The sequence below is a fragment of the Tamandua tetradactyla genome, chromosome 4 (assembly GCF_023851605.1).
Source record: "Tamandua tetradactyla isolate mTamTet1 chromosome 4, mTamTet1.pri, whole genome shotgun sequence".
Classification (NCBI taxonomy): Eukaryota; Metazoa; Chordata; class Mammalia; order Pilosa; family Myrmecophagidae; genus Tamandua; species Tamandua tetradactyla.
The window spans coordinates 104,301,132-104,318,543 of NC_135330.1; positions in this window are offsets into that span (position 1 = coordinate 104,301,132).

Genomic DNA, 17,412 nt, shown 5'->3' on the forward strand with positions numbered 1-17,412 from the left:
TGAAATATTAAGAAACACAAGGTAGTAGTCACAAGTCCTCTCATGAGGGCAGCAAAGATGAGAGTTTGCTCAGCTGGCCACACTGATCCTGGAACTCAGCTACATGAATCTTTTACCCTAAGAAAGGGACATAACTGCATGGAGCTTGGACAGGACTTCGGAGTTCGAGAAAGGGCAACTGTGAGGAAACTGCTTCAGAAAGCTGTGAATTGGAGGAAAACACTGTTGTAAAATTTTGCTCCATACAAGGAGTTTGTTTACACATTTACTCTGATTTATCAAATAGTTTTCCCTGCCACCTTTGCATTGACTGGAGGGCAAGCTCATATGCTACCTTGTTATACAGGGGAGCAGTATAACACTGTCAAACAAGTAAGTATTACATGAGGTGGCTGGTGATAATTCTTGTCTTAGACTTTTGGCTCTCTGGGTTCTGTCACAAGGGATATCATGTTCAGGAGGATTTATTCACTAGGTATTTACTTTTCAAGCTCATGGGAATTGAAATCAAAAGGAATCATTCAATGTTACAGATTTACTGAGTAGCTCCTGTGTAAATGTTTGTATCATTTTGTTTGTATCATCAATAAGTGCAAAAAACTTGCTGTGATCTGTGTTTCACTCAGTTGTCAAAACAAAGCAACACACTAAGTTCACAGATTTCTAGGTTAATGTTCTGTGAAAAAGTGGTTTTTGGCTCAAGAGAAGTGAAAAGAAGTCAATGAAACATATCACTCAGTTTTCAAAACTAAACAAAGAACTTTTTTGCAGAGTTCTTGGTGAATGTTCTTTGAAATGTGTTTGTTATTGACTCAAAAGAAGTCTTATAAGTCAGTGAAACAGGAATTTCACTTAGTTGCCAAAACAAAGCATCACACCAGTGTAACAGAGCCAAGGCTATTGTTCTGTGACGATGCTGTTTTTGGCTTAAGCGAAATGCATAGAGATTACTGAAACATGTATTTCACTCAGTTTTCAAAATCAAGCAACATACTGGTTCAGTAAATTGTAGACAAATGTTCTGGGAAACTTATTTTTCTCTGAGAGGAAGTGCATAGAAGACATTGATCACAGTTTTCTAGGTGAATATTCTGTAAAACAAAATTGACTCAAGAGAAGTACATAGAAGTCAATGACACTTGGTTTTTCATTCAATTTTCAAACTAAGCAACATACTAGTTTTGCAGAGTCTAACTGAACGTTCTATAAAAATTTTGCATTTGCCTCAAGAGACATGCATAGAAGTCAATAAAGCATGTATTTTGCTCAGATTTCAAAGCTAAGAAACATACTAGTTTCATATAATTCCTGGTGTATGTTCTTTGAAAATGTTTCACTCAAAGAAGTACATAGATGTCAATGAAACATGATTTCACATAGTTCTCCAAATTAAGCACCATATTAGTTTTACAGAGTTCTGAAAAAGTGTTCTACTGGTGTACCAGTTTGAAGCTATTCTGTACCCCAGAAAAGCCATGTCCTTTAATCTTCATTCGGTGTTGCTAAGTGGAATTATTTTTATTGTTTCCATGGAGATATGACCCACCCAATTGTGGGTGGCAACTTTTGATTAGATGGTTTCTATGGAGATGTGTTTCCACCCATTCAAAATGGTGTTGCTTACTGGATCCCTTTAAGAGGGAACCATTTTGGAAAAATCTTTAGAGCCACCAGAACCAACAGAGCCAACAGAACAAGTAGAGCCCTGGGAAAGCCATTGAGGACACCTGGAAAGAAAGCTGGCAGACATCATCACGTGTCTTTCCAGCTGAGAGAGAACCCTGAACATCATTGGCCTTCTTGAACCAAGATATCTTTCCCTGGATGCCTTAAATTGGATATTTTTATACACTTGCTTTAATTTTGACATTTTCATGGCCTTAGAACTATAAACTTGCAACTAATAAATTCCCCTTTTAAAAAGCTGTTCCAGTTCTGGTATATCACATTCTGGCAGCTCTCAAACTAGAACAACTGGCCAAAAAAAGTGCATAGAAGTCAATGAAATATGTATTTCATTCAGATTAGTTTAACACAATACTGAGAGAATACTCTGTAAAAATGCTGTTTTGGCTCAAAAGAAGTGCATAGGAGTAAAGAAACCTGTATTTCACTCTGTTCTCAAAACAAGTAACATAATATTTTCAAAGAGTTCTAACCTAATATTCTGTGAAAATGTTGTATTTGGCTCAAAGTAGTCCATAGAAGTCCATGAAATATGTATTTAACACTGCTTCAAAACTATGCAATACATGAGATTGATAAAATTCTGGGCAAATTTTCTGTGAAAATGTCACTTCGTCTCAAAACAAGTGCATCAAAGTGACTAGAATATGAATTTCACTCAATTTTAAAAACTAAGCAACATACTAGTTTCATAGAATTTTATGCGGATGTTCTGAGAAAGTGCATTACTGGCTCAAAGAAGTGCATAGTCACTAGACAAAGATGAAGGAATTAGATAATGTGATCTGAGACAGCTTCTTTGAGATGCCTAGAGCATGAATCAGGGAGAGTGTGAAGCAAATGAGGGCAATAGCGTTGTTGTACTTCTCATCTCTCCTCACTGCCTCTTTTTTAAAAAACTTTTTATTGAGAAATCCTCACACACATACAATTCATTGAGTGAATATACACTCAATGGCTCACAATATCATCACATAGTTGTGTATTCATCAAAATGATCATTTTTGGAACATTTGCATCACTCCAGAAAAAGAACTAAAAAGAAAAAAGGAAACACTGATGCATCCCATACCCCTTGCCCCTCTCTCTCATTGACCACAAATATTTCAATCTACCCAAATTATTTTATCCCTTATCCCCTATTATTTATTTATTTTTGTCCATTTTTTACTCATCTGTCCATATTTTGGATAAAAGGAACATCAGACACAAGATTTTAGCAATCACACAGTCACATTATAAAAGCTATATCATTATATGTCTTAAAGAATCAAGGCTACTGGAAAAGAGCTCAACAGTTTCAGGTCTTCCCTCCAGCCACTCCAATATACCATAAGCTCTAAAAGGGTATCTATATAATGCATAAGAATAACCTCCAGGATATCCTCTTGACTCTGTTTGAAATCTCTCAGCCATTGAAATTTTATTTTGTCTCCTTTCCCTCTTCCTCCTTTGGATCAAGAAAGCTTTCTCGATCCCATGATGCCAGGTCCCAGCTCAGCCTGGAAGTTCTGTCCCACATTGTCAGGGAGACTTATACTCCAGGAGTCATGTCCCATGTGGGGGTGGGAGTGGGCAATGAGTTACCTGCCAAGATAGCTTAGAGAGAGAGAGGCTGCATCTGGGCAACAAAAGAGGTTCTCTGAGGGTGACTTTTAGGCATGAATACAAGTTGGCTTAGCTAACCCTTTGATGGAATAAGTTTCATAGGGGTGAACCCCAAATTCAAGGGCTGAGCCTATTGAATTGGATATCCCCACTGAGAATATCCAGAATTTGCCAAATGGGGAAATTGAATATTTCCTCCTTTCTTCCCAGTCCTCCAAGGAGACTTTGCAAATACTTCTTTGTCCACTGCCCAAGTTACTCTGGGATATATTGGGGATCAAACTAACCCAGACAAACCAATAAGATCTCACACCCTATTTAAGATTCTGTGAACTTATGGTGTTCAATAAAACTGACTGTACAAGTTAAATTAGGTAATGCACTACCCAAAATATAACACCAAATAAACATCATTCCCTTTGATCGCACACAGAAGTTGAAGTTTTAAAATATAATATCCTCTACCTTGTATTCTAATATACCTTAGTTTTGTCCTGATCAGCTTCATTCATATCTCTAGTTGAAGTCAGATCCATTTTTCAACTTTTTAAATAGTTCCTGTATGAGGTAATGCTGACTTTCATAGCTTCAGAGCTCTTGCTCTGAGTCTCAGGTGTCACATAAATCCCCAAAGTTTCTTGGAATGAGCAAGTTATATATAAACATCTCAGCATCTCAGAATTTAGACATTTCATTCAACATACAGTCCTTAAGTTTCATTCACTTAGTTGCGCCTCACAACTTCATTCCTTCTTTTAGTCACTTAGTAGTCTGTTGTATGTATACACCACAGTTCCCCCTTCCTTTCCTCAGTCATCATACCCTAAGGCCACCTCCATCCACTGCCAATCATGAATACTAATGCCATCTCTTTCTCTGCATTATGAAGCATGTCTTAACATCACATGACTGTCTTAGTAAAAGTGCCTTAAAGGAATAATTTTGAATGGGGTTTTCAGTATCTGTTTAAATATTTTTAAATAACCATGATAATTAGTCATAACTTACTGTTGACTGCATTCTAAGTAAAATTAAGGTAGATAATAAGTCTCAGGAATCTTTTTTGTTTGTATGCTGTATGGTGGGGTCACATTTCATTATTTTTCCATGTGCATATCCTGTTATTGTTTTACCACTGAACTACTCTTGCAACCCCAGGCTCAGGAATCATTTTGATATTCTGATTTTTTTAATTGGAGTAAAAATCTGTCTTTATTAATTGCTGTGTACCTGATATTTCTTTGTTATTTACCTAATGGGACCAGGTCAAACCAGAAAAGCTTGAGAAAATAGCTGGGCATATAGTACTGCCATGAAGATTGAGGTTGGCAGAGCTCAGCCTTTGCCTTTTATGACTTTGGATGAGCCATTTCCCCTTTGCTGGCCTCATTTTCTCCTTCTGAAAATAGTGGGTTGGACTAAGTGGTCTCCAAGGTCCTTTCCAATTCTAAAATTATGTGTTAATTGTTTTAGCTGAGGCCATAATATTCATGCTAAATTTCTTATATGGGAAAACGGTAATATCCTCATTCCAAGAGAGAAGTTTAGCCTTTTTGAGAAGCTAAATATTGTATTTAACTTAGTAGATATTATCTTAAAAATGTTTAGCTAATCATTAAAAAAATGTATTTTAATGATTATATTAATCATACATAAATTGCATGACATCCATTAATGAATTTGCTACTTGAGTACAATAATGATTTTTAATGTCTTAATGATTGGTGCTGCTAACTTGCGTAATTTCAGAAGTCAGAATTGTGAATACAAGCTGTAAAAATCTGTGGAATTTGGGGGTTAGTTTTTTTTTTTTTTTTTGGAAAACAAAAAATATTTATTAATTCATAAAGTTTTTGTAGGTCAAGAATCCTAGATGGCTTAGCTGGCTGCTTCTGGCTAAAGGTCTCTTGTGAGGTTTCAGTCAAGATGTTGGCCAGCCCTACAGTTATATGAAGGTTTGACTGTGCCTGGGAATTCACTCCCAAGTTGGCTTCCTCACATGCTGGGCAAGTCCCAGTTGTTAGCAGGAGGCCTCAGTTCTCACTTGGTCCTCTCCGTAGCACTTCTTGGGTGTCCTCATGACGTGACACTGGTTTCCTCCAGTACAAGTGATCCAAGAGAGTGCAAGGCAAAGGCCACAGTGTCTTTTATGACAGCTTCAGAAGACACACACCACTTCATAATATTCTATTGGTTATATAGGTTAGCTCTGCTCAGTGTGGGAAAAGAGAGGACCACACGAGGGCATGAACCCAGAAGGCAAGGATCATTAGAGGCCCTCTTGGGGCTGGCTAACACGCCCTATCACCCTCCTCTGTTCACACCTTGCAAAACTTCAGCCCGGGGTAATCTAAAACTTCATACCCTCACCCAGTCAGTTGGAAAAACACACCAACATGCTGACTAGTCTCTATTTAGATTCATGATCAAAATATCCAATGGGACCATAATAGTGCCTGACCATCTTCTACATTTCCCCAGTTATTTACTCTTTTTTTGAAGGTGTCCTTTCCATGTCTTCATTTTTCCATAGCCCTCCCCACTTCTCACTCTTAGTCAAAGAAAGTGGGGGTTAGTTTTTAATGGAAATTCATCTCTTAAAAAGTGACATGCAGGACCATGGTGGCTCAGCACGCAGATTTCTTGCCTCTCATGCCGGAGACCTGGGTTTGATTCCCAGTGCCTGCCTGTGTTAAAAAAGAAAGTAAAGAAAGTAACATGTAATCAAAGACACATTTATTTCAAATTAATGCATATAAAAAGTTGTGCTGAAGCATTCTGTAAATGGAATAGGATGGGTTTTGCCTCATTTTGTTTTGGTAGAACCAAAAATCAATATGCTGTCTTAGAGGATAAAACTTACACCAAAATACTTGTATCCTCTCATTTCAAGACATGACTCCAACATTATTTTTTCTCTAATAAATAGGCCTGAGATAATTTCATTTTTTTTTAATAAAACCAATCAATTCTTTTCAATTTTTATGTGTGTAATTATAATTTGGTCCATTTTAAATCCTCTTAAAATGTATTCACATCATTTAAGGTATTTTATTGCTAAAATATGATCTATTTTGCTTCCCACGAAAATCTATTCAGAAGGAGGGAATCAGCTGTACACCTTGCATAGTAAAGTCAATCACTACAAACTCAGCAAGATATTTGTTTACAGGTGTCTTCTATTTAAGCAGATGTTTTGATACTGAGTGTATATGCTATGTATAAATACATGTGTTCTGAACCTTTTAATCTTACTGATACATTTTTACAAATGTGTTTTCAAGGAATAAGGATTATTCTTACTTAAAAAATACGAAGCAACACAGTAGTTTTGCAGAACTCTAGGAGAATATTCTATGACTATATGGTTTTGTGCTCAAGAGAAGTAGATAGAAGTCAAAGAAACATGGTGTAGTGTTTAAATTCTAGTGTCAACTTGGCCAAGGGATGATGTCCAGTTGTCAGGTCAGACAAACACTGGCCTGACGGTTGCTGCGAAGATATTTTGTGACTGGTTGATAAGCTGATAGGCTGATGTATTAAATTGTCAGTCATTGATGGCACCTGTGACTGATTACATCTGCAATCAACTAAGCCATGCCTCCAAGAGATAGTCCAATCAGCCAAAGCCTTTTAAGGGAGAAGAGAGATTTTTTTCACTGCTTCTTCAGCCACTGAGCCTGTTCTTGGAAATTCATCCAGACTCTTCATCATGTAGTGGGGCGCACCAACAGAAAGACCACACAATATCGAATTGCAAGCCAATTAGGAGTCTTTATTAGCTGGCCGGCATCTGCCCTCCGTCCCCACTATTGGGGTACCAGAGTGCAGCCCCCAGCCTGGTTTTGTGTGGGCTTTTAAAGGTATAGACCACATCCTGGGGTGTCTGAAGCAAGTGAGCAAACAAGCAAGCAGGGACAGAAGCGGAAAAGGAGCGATTAGCTCTTTTGCAATATCAGGATGCTTGCTGGGTTTTGTGACCCTGATTTTTGCTAAGTTTTTAGCAATGGAAAAATTTCTCAACCCTTCACAGTCCCCACTGATTTTTTACAATAGAATCAAATCATTGTTTCTTCATTGATAGAGGGGACTTGCTGATAATGGGGTCGCAAGACTAATAATTCTACAGCTTGTATCCTTTTTCTAATATATGCGGTGAGGCAATTTATGATACAAGGACCAATCAGTAGCCCCAACAGGATGAGGACTACTGGACCTGCCACAGCAGAAAGCAGAGTTGTAACCCATGGGGACCAGGCATATAAACTTAGTTACTTTCAGTTTTGCGCTGTTCTTCTCGCTCTTGCAACCTGTTATGAACTAAGGAAAGGCTATTTTTTATTATTCCTGAGTGGTTGGTATAGAAACAGCATGTTTCTCCAAGAGCCATGCATAGTCCCCCTTGTTTTAGAAATAGGAGGTCTTGCCCATGCCGGTTTTGGAGGACTACTTCGGCTAATGAATCTAGGGAATTTTCCAGTCGACTGATGGAGATTTCTAATTCACTGAGGTCCAAATCTACTTACTTACTGAGGATTTTGAAATTCTGGTCTCCAGTGAGAAGGGCAGAAGTTCCTATTGCAGTTGATCCAGCGATGTCTAACCCGACTAAAAGGGGTACTAGGATGGGAGCTCGCTTGGACCGGTAAGTAATTCCTAAGTGTTCCCTACCCCCCTCCCCAGAGTAGTAATATACTTGTGGGATGATATGAACTAAAACACAGAACTCCCTTTCAACAGCCATGATCAGGGGAGTTATGCAGGGGGTAATTCCAGATGTACAAACAAACCAACTACTGTTGGGGGCTACAAGGAGGCGGTCCCCACCAACTGGGGTGTCCTCTAGAGATATGAGGAGTCCACAAGAGCCACTGTAAGGGGATTTCATTAGATTAAAGTTTTCAGAATAGATACAGGTTCCTTGGCCTTGGAGATCCCCTAGAGTGAGCTTTGGTTCCTGTCCCCATTTACACAGATGCTGGTTGTGCGCTTCTTGTGCTGAGAGGTTTCTGACATGAGTTTCTGCGAGACCTAGGGAAACATTAACTCCTATCCCAACATAATAAGGGGGTTCAGGGTTTAAGCAAAGCCAACAATCTGCAGTAGTATTCGGGTCTGTGCTATTTATAAATTGGAAGACTGAGCTCAACATATCGAGTAGGGGCTTTCTAGGGGAAGGGGAGAAGTCAGTCTGGGTTTGGGGTAGTGAGGCTTGGTGGGCTGGGGTTGAGGGCCCTGTTTGGCCCAATGGGATTTACTGGTTTGCGGGGAGGAAATCTTTGGATTGTAAAACTGACAGCAGGGTCATGGCCTGCTACACAGAATCTGAGGCCCCAAGTTTTACCACTGGCCCAGGTTTGTATATGCCAGGAGGGGATTCTGATGATGGTCGGGTTACACAAGCCAGTGCTGCAGGCATTTGGACCGGGAGATGTTATTCTAGTCAGAGAGATTAAGGGATCTCTGTTTTTCCAGAGGGCAAGCATTTCACAACCCCATTTGCACAGTAAAACTCACCCTCCCCCAGACACTTAGGATTTCCCCCTTCAGGGCAGGCATAGTGTTGGGTATGCCATAGACCCTGTTCTAAGGAGAGGGTGCCGCAGCTGAATCTTCTAGCCCGATACAAAAGAGGGCCCCATGGGCTCCCCAGCAATTGACAAAGGTCAAAATGAAGAGTGGGCTGTGCCGGGGTGGAGGTTTTAGCAATAATTTGCCCATCCACTGTTCTACGTAACTCCCACATATAGTTTGTGAATTGGTGGGGGTTTTTCCCGGCGGTCCCTAGCAGAAGAATTAAGAGGGCCCAGAGGGACACTTGGAGAGTCTTATCTTTAGTGGATCTCCGGTCCGCTGGATGGTCCATCTTGTGGGAACCTGGTCTGGAGTTGCCCTTTTGATTTGGGTGTGATGAATCCAGTGCCGCTTTCCTGCCACTTTCACCGCCGTTGGAGTTGAGAGGATTACCAGCAGGGGTCCCGTCCACCGGGCCTCCAAGGTGGCTGGCTGATGTTTTTTAATCCAGATTAGATCTCCAGGCTGCACCAGCAATAGATCTTTGTTTGGGGCAGGGTTAGTTGGTCCCGGATGAGCTGCCCTTATTAGCTTCTGAGTTTGCTGAGTACTGGAGTACAAAGCCTGTAATGAATTTAAAAGAGAATGAATATTTAATTCGGCCAGCCTTTCCTCCCCTAATTTAGGAATTAGCAGGGGTGGTCGTCTGAACATGATTTCATACGGTGTGATTCCTTTAACATAAGGAGTACATCTGGCCCTCAGGAGGGCAAATGGAAGGAGACTCACCCAGTTTTCACCAGTCTCAAGCTGTAATTTGCTTAAGGTTTCCTTTATTGTCCTATTCATTCTTTCCACTTGCCCTGAACTCTGCGGTCTATAAATACAATGCAACTTCCATTTGATATTTAATATTTTTGCTATTAATTGAGTAATTTGGGCGATGAATGCGAGACCATTGTCGGACCCCATTGCAATTGGGAGGCCAAACCGGGGGACAATTTCGGAAACTAGCTTTTTTACTACTATCTGTGCTGTCTCAGTTTTGTTTGTTTTTTTTTTTTTTACATGGACAGGCAACGGGAATCGAACCTGGGTCCTCTAGCATGGCAGGCAAGCATTCTTGCCTGCTAAGCCACCGTGGCCTGCCCTGTGCTGTCTCAGTTTTGGTAGGAAATGCCTCTACCCATCCAGAGAATGTGTCAATGAAAATCAGCAAGTATTTATATCCATATGGGCCAGGTGTTACTTCCATGAAGTCTGTTTCCCACTGGTCTCCTGGGGCTTGTCCTCTTAGCCTGCTTGCTTGGGGTATCTCCTTTCCCCGGCCAGGATTTATCTGGGCGCAGATGTGGCATCGCGATGACACCTGCCGGGCGTGATGCTACAAACGGGGAATGTAATAGTCCCTCTGCAAGAGTTCAGTTAGTTTCGTACCACCCAGGTGTGTACTTTGGTGAACCTGGGCAATCAAATTGTGCCCCAAATACTCCGGCACTAGGATCTTCCCGTCCGGGAGGATTTCCCAACCATCCGGATCTGTTCTAGTGCCCAGAATTTCTCCCAGTTTAATTTCTTCCCCGGTATATTTTGGAGGGCTCGGCAGCACTCACCCCGGTAAAACTGGAAGTATTTGCAGCGTCCCCACTGGTTTTTGGGCAACTTCCTTTGCTGTTTTATCAGCCAGGGCATTTCCTTTGGCAATTTGGGTTTCGGCAGTCTGATGTCCTTTGCAATGTATTATGGCTGCCTTTTTTGGTAACCAGATAGCCTCTAGTAAGGCGAGTATTTCTGGTATATTTTTTATTTCCTTTCCTCCCGATGTTAAAAGTCCCTGCTCCTGATATAGTGCCCCATGGACATACCCAGTAGCGAAGGTGTATCTGCTGTCTGTGTAGATGTTGATTATCTTTCCATTTCCCCACCATAGGGCCTGAGCGAGGGCTATAAGTTCAGCTTTCTGGGCTGAAGTCCCATGCCCCAGAGCCTGAGCCCAAATTACCCGGTCCACGGTTACTGCCGCCGCTCCCACATACCTGATTCCTTCCGAGACATAACTGCTTCCATCGGTATACACTTCTTCATCAGGATCTGGCCAGGGGATATCAGTGAGGTCCACTCTCAGGTTCATGAGAGAGTCTAAAATTTCACGACAGTCATGGATGGGCTCAGAGGGGTCATCATCTGGGAGCAAAGTGGCAGGGTTAAGGGCTGCTGTTTTTAGGAAACGGATTCTTGGGGGATCCAGTAGTAAAACCTGATATTGGGTAATCTGGGCATTTGAAAGCCATCCTTCCAGTGGACTCCTAAACAAGGTTTCCACTGAGTGTGGGGCTATTATGTGTAAATCCTGCCCCAAAGTCAGTTTCGTCGTCTCCTTTACTAAGATAGCTGTGGCAGCAACGGCCCGGAAGCAGTTTGGCCATCTGGCCACTACATAGTCCAGTCTTTTAGATAGGCAACTGGCCTTTTACATGGTCCTAGTATTTGAGTAAGGACCCCTTTCACTATTCCCTTGGCTTCAGCAACATGGAGTTGAAAAGGTTTGGACAAGTCTGGCAGGGTCAAGGCAGGCGCGCTCACAAGCGCCCGTTTTAGCATGTGGAATGCGTTTTGTTCAGTCCCAGTCCAGGTGAGGGCTTCCTCCTTGCCCCCTGTGCTAGCGTACAGGGGTTTTGCTATTGCTGCAAAGCCCGGCATCCAGAGCCTGCAATACCCAACCGCCTCTAAGAACTCTCGCACCTGTTTTTTTGTTTTTGGTTGGGGTATTTTTAGGATGGCTTCGATCCAACTAGAGGACAGGCTTTTTTTTCCTTCCTTCAACTCATTACCCAAGTATGTTGCTGCATTAGTACAAAGCTGGGCTTTCCTTGTGGATACCCAGTAGCCCAACTGGGCTAATTCCTGTAATAAACTTTCGGTTGCCTCCTTACAATCGGCCAGATTGTCAGCAGCTAAAAGGAAATTGTCCACATATTATAAGAGGGTTACTGTTGGATGCTTTTGTCTTAAGTGGGCCAAATCCTGGCTCAGAGCCTCGTCAAACAAAGTGGGGGAATTTTTGAAACCCTGTGGCAGCTGGGTCCAAGTTAACTGTCCCGAAAAACCCCCTTGTGGTTCTGTCCATTTAAAGGCAAAGATGGGTTGACTTACCGCAGCTAGAGGAAGTGAGAAGAAGGCATCCTTCAGATCCAGTACTGTGTACACCTGCTGACTGGGAGGTAATAAACTCAAGAGCGTATAAGGATTAGGCACAGTGGGGTGAATGGTTTCAACTCATTTGTTCGCCTCCCGGAGATCCTGTACAGGCTGGAAGTCATCAGTTCCTGGTTTTTGAACTGGGAGAAGAGGGGTGTTCCAAGCCAAATGGCAGGGGACTAGAATTCCTGCTTTTAGGAGTCTATTGATGTGCACCACAATTCCTATTTTTGCCTTTAAACTTACTGGGTATTGCTGGACCCGGATTGGGGTGGCGGTACTTGTTAACTGAACAACAATGGGGGGCCAGTGGATGGCCAATTACGGTGGGTTAGTTTCTGCCCAAATCCCTGGTATTTTGTCTTTAAATTCCTGTAAATAGGGACTTGGGGCCTGCTCCCTTAGGTCTGTGGTCAGTAGGTATTCTTCTGGTAATGGGCAAGTAAGGAGGAGCGTTGAGGGGTTTGCATTGAAGGAAAGCTCAGCGGACTCATTTTTGAAAGAGATGGTGGCCTGTAATTTTTGGAGGAGGTCTCTCCCCAGGAGGGGGTATGGGCATTCCGGCATCACAAGAAAGGAGTGGGTGATGGTTCCTTTCCCCAGATTGGTTATTCTAGTCTTGGTCCACGGATAAGACTGCGTTTTCCCCGTTACTCCCTGTATGGGGATTTTGTCTTTAGATATGGGCCCTTCTGCTTGTTGAAGGACAGAGAAGGTTGCCCCAGTGTCCACAAGAAATTCCACAGGATTGCCTCTGATTTTTAAGGTGACCTTGGGCTCCTGGGGGCTCATGAGAATGGAGCCCCGGCCCCGTCAATCTTTTTCTTCAATTAGGACCGGGGCGGGTTTTTGCCCTCTTGATCTGGTTTTCAGACATTCATTTTTCCAATGCCCATCTTCTTTACAATAGGCGCATTGGTTTATGCCTAACCTCAATCCCTGCTTTTGGTCCCCTCTCCGTCTTCCTCCAGTTCCTTGTTTATTTGTCTGTCTCCCCTGGTCAGACATTGCTGACACTAGAATTTTGGCTATTTTTTTGGACTGCGTAGTCCCAGGGTCATCTCTATTGTTAAAGGTTCTCTGGGCTATTTCTACCAACTCGGACAGCACCTTCCCCTCAAATCCTTCTAATTTTTGTAATTTCTTCCTTATATCTTCCTTATATGGGGCCGACTTCTTATATCTTCCTTATATAGGGCCGATATTCTTCCTTATATGGGGCCGACTGGGTAACAAATGCTATATTTATGGCCCGCCTATTTTCGGCCGCCTCTGGATCTGTAAGGGTGTACAAGCGATATGCCTCAAGGAGGTGCTCGAGGAAAGCGGCCGGAGATTCATCCGGCTTCTGTATGGTTTCCCTTACCTGGGACAGGTTGGTCGGCTTCTTGGCAGCTGCTCGTATCCCCTGTAGCAGAGTCTGGCGATACCGATCGAGAGCCTCCTTACCTCTATCTGTATTAGGATCCCATTCAGGGCGGGTGGAGGGGAACACAGCCTCCAATCTGGTGGTGTCAGTACTAGGTTGTCCATCAGGCCCCAGAATCAGCTTTTTCGCCTCTCTCTTGATTTGATCTCATTCCTTGGAGGTGAAGAGGGCCTGGAGGAGCTGTTGACAGTCATCCCATGTAGGCTGGTGGGTGAAAAAGACAGTCTCCAAAAGGGATATGAGTCCTTGAGCCTTTTCAGAGAAAGAGGGATTCTGGTTTTTCCAATTATACAGATCGCTAGAGGAGAAAGGGACATACACCATGAACGGTGGGTGCTCCTCCCTGGGAGCGGGACCCACTTGCCTTAAGGGGAGCATCGGAGCCCCGGAAGAGTCCGGGAACTGCAAACCTGGGGAGGAGCGGTAGGTGGATCTGCTCCTCATGTGGGGAGGACTGAAGGTGACCTCCCGGCTCAGATCGTTCCGGACGTCTGAGCCATTCCCTGGGTCCAGGCGCCTGGAAAACAAAGGAGCTGAGGGATATGGGGGGGGATCCATTAGAAGCGGATCCTCAAAGGTCCTGGTAAGATGGGGACTGGGACATTTTCATTCTTGTTTGTCTTCTCAGATTTCACTAATAGGACTGCATGAGTCTGGGGGGGGGGGGAGTCATGTCCTTTTAGACATGACTTTAGCCAGTTGGGTTGTTCTATAATGGTCTCAATCCAAATCAGAATATATAGGACTTGGTCAGGATGGCTGGGGTTGCCAAAGACAACCCTCTGAACCTTGTATGCTAAATTGAGGTTTGTAGTGCCTTCTGGAGGCCATCCAACTCCGAAGGTAGGCCACTCCTGTGAGCAAAAAAGCTCAAGGTGGAAACCATCTATGGAGGCTCCGTAATCCTTTGCCTTCCGCTGGAAGTTCTGGAAATTCTTAAGAAAACATTTAAGAGGGGTGCACGGAGAAGACTTAGACTGGCCCATAGTAGCGACAAGGAGAAAAGTAGTGGGGATTTGGAGACACAAAATACCATACAATGACACCAACAATAGGACGAACAGACCAAATCAGAAACCAATGATCCCGTGCAACGTCTTGCCACGGGACCTGACCATGGAAGTTACGCTGCGTCCAGACTTCCAGATGGTCCCCAAATGGATCCAAACAAATGCTATACTCACTCATTCCCCACTATTGGGGTACCAGAGTGCAGCCCCCAGCCTGGTTTTGTGCAGGCTTTTAAAGATATAAACCACATCCTGGGGTGTCTGAAGCAAGTGAGCAAGCAAGCAAGCAGGGACAGAAGCGGAAAAGGAGCGATTAGCTCTTTTGTAATAACGGGATGCTTGCTGGGTTTTGTGACCCTGATTTTTGCTAAGTTTTTAGCAGTGGAAAATTTTCTCAACCCTTCACAATCAGAGCTGCCAGCTTCATAGACTTCCCAATGGATTTTGGATACTACCATTCCCACAGTTGCGTGGGACACTTTTATACATTTCATATTTACAGATATCTCCTGTTGATTCTGTTCCTTTAGAGAACCCTGACTAATATGGCTTAGTACCTAGAGTGGTTCTTAAGAAGCAGAATCTTAAAAATAGGTTTTTACAATTGGTTTTCTACTCTGATTAGACCCAAAGGCACCAATAACTCTCTTTCCGATAATCAAGATGGCACTGACAGTCAGTTGGGTGAGTTGGCAAGAAAGATGTGCAAAATATCACCATTTTATTCTACTAATTGTATACCTGTATGAGGCAAGGCTCTGGGCAAGAGTATCTTTGACACCCTTATGGAGTTTTGTGGAATTAAGAGGTATAATGATGTTGCCTGGATGTTGTTACATACACTGGATACAGCGAGGAGGAAAAGGGATGAGCTGAAGGCTACAAATTTACAACTTAAGTACTATATGAATGATGTAAAAGTTTCCACGTGTGCCCTGAAATAAAATCTTATTTCCTGAGGTGGCAGTCTTGGGATCTCTGAAAATCAGACAACGAGCCTCCTTGTACAAGTAGCAGATTTACAACATAAACTAAAATCTCAAACTTGCTGGGTGTCTGCTGTTAAAGCAAGGACTTTTATTGGAAAAGAATGAATCCTGAAAAATGGGGTGGGGACATATAGCTTGATGAGGATGGCAATAGAGAGATGGCATCCCTGGAATCTGTTGAGCCTTTGCTAGATAGATTTGTAATGGATACCCTGAGGAAAGATCTTCCTGTCCTCAAGCCTGCCTTGAGGAAATAGATTCTCAGCCTCCAGTCTTCCCAGAGGAATCTGCTAATCAACCTCTACCTAATGAGATTAACCCTTCAGTACCTTCTAACCTTGTAGCCACCTCGCCTGGGGAAACAATCTTCCCCCCTCTGCCTGGAGTGACTAATCCTGTTTCACCAGATGAAGCTGCAATAGAATGTCCTGAGGTGATTAGCTTGAAAGAAACTTCTGTTTATTTTATTACCTACCCAATCCCCCATCTTTTCTTCAATGCCTGTAACTAGACTAAAGTCCCAGCAAAGACTAAAGTCCAAAAAGCTGATGTACAAAGTGTGGCTCATGAGGAGGTACGCATACTCCAAAAGAACTGCATGAGTTTTCTAATCTATATAGACAGAAATCAGGGAAATATGTGTGGGAATGGATATTAATGGTGTGGGATAATGGTGGAAGGAATATATAGTTGGATCAAGCTGAATTTATTGATATGGGAGCACTAAGCAGAGATTCTGCATTCAATGTTCCAGCTTGAGGGGTGAAAGAAAAGGCATTAACAGCTCATCTGGTTGGTTGACTGAAAACATGGATCAAAAGTTGGCTGGAATTTCCTGAGGTCAAAATGCCAGAACTTCCCTGGTATAATGTAGATGAGGGGATCCAGAGGCTTAGAGAAATTGGAATATTAGAGTGGATTTATCATGAAAGACTACTCACATATCCTAGGAATGTCCAGAGGACACATCATTCACCAGAACCTTGAGGAATAAATTCATGAGATGATCTCCATCATCCCTGAAGAGCTCTGTAGTCACCCTTCTCTGTACATCAGATATTATTGTGAGAACTTCTGTCACTGGGCTGGAATCCTTAAATGCAATGGACGATCAGGTTCTGAGTTGGCAGAAGCCACGTGGTGACAGTTAATCACCACAGACAAGGTGAAGAGTTCTAGGTCAAGGGTAACTTGAATTACAAAAGGAGAGAGTCATGGCCCCTTAAGTAATTCCCAGATGTTAGAGTTTACAGACTGTATTAGTTAGGGTTCTCTAGAGAAACAGAATCAACAGGAAATATTCATAAATATAAAATTTATAAAAGTGCTTCATGTAAACGTGTGAATGTACAGTACAAAATCTGTAAGGCAGGCTGTGAAGTTATTGATTCTGATGGAGGGTCTGGATGAACTCCACAGGAGAGACTCACTGGCCAAAGCAGGAACACACCCTGTCTCTTCTGAATCCTCCTCGAAAGGCTTCCAGTGATTAGGTTAAACATCACTCATTAAAGAAGACACTCCCCTTAGCTAATTACAAATGAAATCGCTGTGGATGTAGCCGACATGATCATGGTTTAATTTTATGAAATGTCCTCATAGCAACAGACAGGCCAGCACTTGCCCAACCAGACAAACAGGTACCACCACCTGGCCAAGTTGACACATGAACCTGACCATGACACAGACCTAGAGCCCCTTGAATGAGGGGGAGGGTTGGGTACCCTTGGGGAAGGACCCTTTCACACTGCCCAGAATTTACCGTGAACCTTCCTCCCAGCCTTCCCCAAGGAGATCTATGGCTTCTTACCAGGGTGACTATGCATTGGGGAAAAGGAAATCATCATATATTTGGGGAATTATTAGACACTGGTTCAGAATTTACACTAATTCCAGGAGACCCAAAATGTTACTCTGGTCCATCAATCAAAGTAGGGGCTTATGGGGGTCAGGTGATCAATGGAATTTTAGCTCAGGT